This window comes from Mesoplodon bidens (genome assembly GCF_964165515.1).
Source record: "Mesoplodon bidens genome assembly, chromosome: 3".
In the NCBI taxonomy this organism is placed as follows: Eukaryota; Metazoa; Chordata; class Mammalia; order Artiodactyla; family Ziphiidae; genus Mesoplodon; species Mesoplodon bidens.
Window position 1 is genome coordinate 27,504,133 of NC_138178.1, and position 5,917 is coordinate 27,510,049.

Here is a 5,917-nt window from a genome sequence, read left to right on the forward strand (position 1 = left end):
TGGGTGGGTCCTTGGGTTCAGGACACAATCGGGACTGACAGGGATGGCCACTGACCTTCCTCCCAGACCAGGACTCACCTCTCATTGGCCGTACGCTTGTGATGAGAGGTGCTGGTGGGTAGCTCATGACATTGCTCCTCCTTCTGGCATCCTGTTTGCCTGATGGCGGTTCTTGAAGGTAATGACTAATGGGCACAAACGCTGTGGTGCCCCAGAGTTATTGCCTCTGCAGCAGACCAAAAGGAAGACCTGATTTCAGTGTCCTAAACAGCAGAGGAGGTGGGGAGGATGAGGGTCAGGGAGACTGGAGTTTGCTCAGTTACAGATGGATTGAGAACTTATTTTTGACCGTCTGATTAGTATGTTCATGAGTGGACTTAATTTTCACCAAGGAAAACGATCATAATTAACATTTGCCGAGAATCAACCATCCATGCTTTGTTTTAGATCCTTAGCGGGACCTCATTTAATCCTGACTCTCTCTACATCAAGCTGAGATAAGAGAAACCTGCCCAGGTGTACAAGATAGGAGGTGACAGAGTGGGGTTGGAACCCAGGTCTGCTGGGTGTGGACATCGGGGGTTTCCATCACGCCCTGCCACACAGCAGGTGGCAGTTTCTAAAGTCCGTATCCCTGGGTGGATGAGATGGTCCTCTGCTCTGTCGTGTTGTGACTTACTCCATGTCCTGAGCTGTGGACAGGCAGCTCCACTCCTTCAGTCCTCGGAGCTGGTGTGGTTTCCTGCGGGTGGTTTTCTTTTCCTTTCATGACATACAAAAGGTCAGTCCTTTGTAATTTCCTTTTCACTCCCTTGCTTCTCCGATGGCTGGTGATAGGTGCAGTCAGACTCACAATTAGACAGTGATTCACATTATGTAAAAGACTCATCATATGCCGATTGATAGAAAATAACAAGCCATGCCTCGTGGCCGTGATTGCCGAATCCTGCTGCATTGGTGGTTTGGTTGCAATCACTTTTAGGCGGAGGCCCTTCCATGGTGTCATTACGGGTGCTCTGACGAGACGTGTGCACATGTGGGTTTGTGAGGGAGTTTAAATTCCTTCCTGCACTGATGTCTGTGTAGAATTACCCATCTGCTTGCTCCCTTGATTTGATTTGAGAGTTTTAGCCAGTTTTTTTTTTTTTTTTTTTTGTGGTACGCGGGCCTCTCACTGTTGTGGCCTCTCCCGTTGTGGAGCACAGGCTCCGGACGCGCAGGCTCAGTGGCCATGGCTCACGGGCCCAGCTGCTCCGTGGCATGTGGGATCTTCCTGGACCGGGGCATGAACCCCTGTCCCCTGCATCGGCAGGCGGACTCTCAACCACTGCGCCACCAGGGAAGCCCTAGCCAGTTTTAATCCATGGCTCTGGGACATGTGAGGTTGGTCCGTGGTCTTAAGGAGCAGCTCATCCCAGAAGGATCACAGGCACTCACTCCTCTGCTCTGTCCCCCTCCCTGTCTTCCTCTGCATCCTCAGACCCTTGGCCTGCATGTCCCCTCCCACTGGGCTGAGTCTCCACTGAGGAGGCAGAAAAGTCCTGGTCTGGTAGCTGCACAAATGGCTTATGGGAACATATGTATATATATAACTGATTCACTTTGTTATAAAGCAGAAGCTAACACACCATTGTAAAGCAATTATACTCCAATAAAGATGTTAAAAAAAAAAGTACACAGGATAAATGGTCATTCATAGATTCCCAACAGCAGAGCTAGACTCTCATTTCAGCTCCTGGAATGTGTCACTGCTTTTGCTATAAACCCAGCAGCCGCACTTCAGAACTTTGGGGATGTTTTCTTACTCTATTTCCATCTCTCTTTCTCTTTCTCTTTCCTTCCTTCCTCCCTCCCTTTCTTCTTTTCTTTCTTTTATTCACTTGAATTATACTTTGAGAGACTTCATCTCCGAGAAGAGTTCAGTTTTGGCTGCTTCAGAAAGAGCAGTTTTGCTTAATGGTATGGAAAAGAAAATTATTTTCATCAGAGAAAATATCCCCACCTACTGGAGAGACAAAAGGTAACCCAGAAGGGGCTGTGTTAAGTTTTACAGATGGAAAGGAACAGTAAAAGTGGAAAATGCATCAAGAGAAAGCACCATGGGGCTTCCCTGGTGGCGCAGTGGTTGAGAGTCCGCCTGCCAATGCAGGGGACACGGGTTCGTGCCCCGGTCTGGGAGGATCCCACATGCTGCGGAGCGGCTGGGCCCGTGAGCCATGGCTGCTGAGCCTGAGCGTCCGGAGCCTGTGCTCCGCAACGGGAGAGGCCACAACAGTGAGAGGCCCGTGTACCGCAAAAGAGAAAGCACCATGGGTGAATAATGAAGGCTTTTAGTAAAAGGAATCATATGCAATTTGGGAAGAGAAGACAGATAGTGATGTGAATTTTTACTTTATTGACCTTCGTTGTATGTAGCACTTCAAAGGCTTCAAGATGGATGTTGTTAGAAGTAAACAATGCACAGGGGTCTATGCGGACCCAAATTATTGGATACATGAAGGCAGTTGCGTGGAAACAGAAAGGCCCTGTCTTGTGTGTCCTGAAGTTCGATTCAGTGAGATATTTTCAGTTAAAATAGATTTGAGTCTTTAAATCAAATGAAAATTCAGTTATATAAATATACGTACACTTTTCCTCTGTTTTTTCTCCCAAGGTTTCAATGTTAAAATGGCATCATATTTCTGTATGTCTAGTCGGGAAAGATGACTTTTGTAAACATGCTGTTTCTCAGCAAGACGGGGAGGGCTTGGTTTTGAGGGTGGAAGGTCCTCCTGTAGCAGAGCTGAGGGCCCATTTTGAAAAGACAAAATGTGGCTTTGCTTCCTCTCAGTGAGCTTATGGGTCCCAAGTGCAGAGTTAACACAAATGAACAATTTAGCTTTCTTCTTGAATATGAATCTTACTAATTGTGGGTGTGAAATTAAGCCTGAGCTCTGAGCCATTGGGTGCAAGAAGGAGAAAGCAGACGTGCTCAGAAACCGCGGCAGAAGCCAGAAGCAAGCCCGTCTTCAGGATGGGGGTGCTGCACCAGGAGGACGGACTTGCTGAAGGCAGGTGGGCTCAGGAAATGTGTAAACCTTAGGGCTTCTTTCTCTACTGGGGAGAAGCCCTAGCAAGAGATGGGTGCAACTTAAAAATTTGGGATATCAGGCCACTCGTTTTTTAATGTGGCTTTCATTTATTCATGTGTTCATGTGATAAATAAGTATTGCATGTCTACTGCGTGGTGGGCCTGGATTGAGGTGCTGGATGTTCTGCTTCTGCTTCCATGGGGTCAGATTCCAGTGCGGAGACATGTACTAAACAAACAAATTAAACAACACATATGTTAAAATGTATGGATTGTTATCTTAGTCCATTCGGGCTGCTGTAACAGCACCACAGACGGGGGAGCTTATAAACGACAGACATTTGTTGTCTCTCAGTCCTGGAGGCTGGAAGTTCAAGACTTGGAAGCCCTGTCAAGGTGTGGGCAGGGCTGGTCCTCCTGAGGCCTCTCCCCTGGGTGTGTAGACGGCGCCTTCTCCCTGTGTCCCCACAAGGTTGTCCCTGTGTGTGTGTCTGTGTCTGCATCTCCTCTTCTCATAAGGACACCAGTCCTGTTGCACCAGGGTCTCACCCACCTGACCTTATTTCACCTTAATCATCTCTTTAAAGGCCCCATCCCCAAATACAGTCACATTCCGAGGTACTGGGCATTGGGGCCTCAACATGTGATATTTGGGGACATGATTCAGCCCATAGCAGACGGTATCACACAGGCCAGGCCATGTCAGCTCATGCCGTTTCCTCGGGGGTCACTCCAGCCCTTCCTTAAAGCCTGTGGACAGTCTGTGAGTGCACACACAGCCCTCGTGGTCTGTCTTTTCCCTGCTAGTGATGCTGCTCTGTTATTTTAAGGCAAGAGGAGGGAAGGCAAGAGGAGGTGATGATGCTTTGGCAGCAGAAAATCGCCAGCTGCCAGGGAGGGGACACAGAGTCCTCCAAAGGCTGCATGGTCTGAAGGCCTGGGGCCGGGCAGGGAGGTCCATATGCTACAGCAGCCCCTGAGAGCAGGCCCACGTGGACAACACGGAACAGAGCCCAGAGAATGTGCTGAGTCTTGGGAAAAGATAACATCACACCTTCTCTTGCCTGCGCTGGGGACGGGATACCCGATGGCCATCTGTGCTTCCTGCCCACCCATCTCTAAAGAATCCCTTTGAACGTGACAACACACTCTGGGGGGACCCTAGCTGGCACAGGGGGTCAGCCTGGTTACCTGTAACTTATTAAAAAGAGATGGCTAACTCTCATGACACTGTGTCCACGAACCAGAGGGCTTTGTAGCCGCAGCTGGCTTGAAAGCTCATCTAATCGAACCTTCCATTTACGGAAGATGAGACAAGCTGGAGGCGGGAAGTGACCTGCTACGCGCTCCATGGAAGCTGTGGCAGAACAAGACTTGACCCGGGTGTTTGCAAAGGCACCTTGGTCCTCCTTGGGAGGAGGGTTCCACCCTCATTTCTCAAGCTCCTCCCCCGCCCTGGTCTCCCCCTCCCTTCAAAACCACTCCCAGGGGTGCGTCTCTGCGTCAATCACAAGGTCACTCCGAGTGCCCATGAACCCGAGGCTCCCAGCTTTTCCTGTGGTCCACACCTCCCCTCTACGATGTCCCGGATGTTGGATGGGAATGTGATTCAAACTCCCTTGGCGTCCAAGGGCTGTTTACACATCACAGAACATTTGCTCGCTGTTTGACTTTGATGGATGCAAATTTATTCTAAATGAGCCCGGCGTTCATTAGCATGGAAGCATATGCTGTCGGTGTGGCACGCGGGGCAACTCACGGATCCCACGGTTGGTTCCCACTGGACCACGCCCGATCGCCTGGCCGGCTTCGCTCGCGGCTAAGGCTCCAGATGTTGTTTTTCCTGCACTGCGAAGTCTGCGTTTCAGCTAAAGGGTCATTTTCCTTCACAAGAGAAACACACACGAATCGGTGGAAAGAACTTGAGTTTCTAGGCGGATCTGCTGAAGGGAGCCTCCCAGAGTGTCGGCTGCTTCGCCATCTGCGTTGACTCACAGGCAGTTCGTTCTGTCTTGTGGCTCAGAGACTCCACAGGGCTGCATCACGCCCTTGATTCTACTGCTCAGTGTTTCCCTGCAAAACACTGTTGCTGCTTCTGATGCCTTTAAAAATATCTGCCGTGAGAAGAGCATGGTTCTGACAAGAGTTCCATCATTGTGTGGGCGCCTGATGAACTAACACACACACACACACACACACACACGTATACGTGCACACACACACATGCACACACACACACAGTGATATAACAAGGACATATGGAGAGTCCTGATGAATTTTTAGATCATAGCTGTACTTTTTGTACACATAGAATCATAAACATGTTGGAAAATGGTCTTCAAACATCATTTTTTTCCCCACGTACATTTTCATTTTGGGGACTTTTTTCTACTGAGATACTCATTTCTAGCTCTTCTGCACTTCCTTGCAAGTCCATACAAATACTGCTGGTTAATAGCTTGTGGAAGTGCACTGCCTGGTTTTCTGTATATATAGAAGTGCAGCTGCACAGAGGGCTCATGGGAGTCTCACTTATTCAGGGAAAGAAATAAATCCTGGGAAGTAAATGGAAACTTTGGAAAGTCCTGTGTTTCTGGAACTCCCTCTCATGTTTCTACTGTAATAACATTCAGCCTTCGGCTCCCTCTCTGCTCTCTTTCCCTTCTTTTTTCACACTATATGATCCATTTTGAAATGTTACCTATTTTCACTTTTCAAATTCAGGTTTCTAGCTTTGGTTGGAACTACAGAACTGTTCATTCATTCAACAAATATTTTCTAAGCACGTTTGCAGATGACATGATCTATGTAGAAAGTTATCTGGAACCTACTAAAAGCTACTACAAC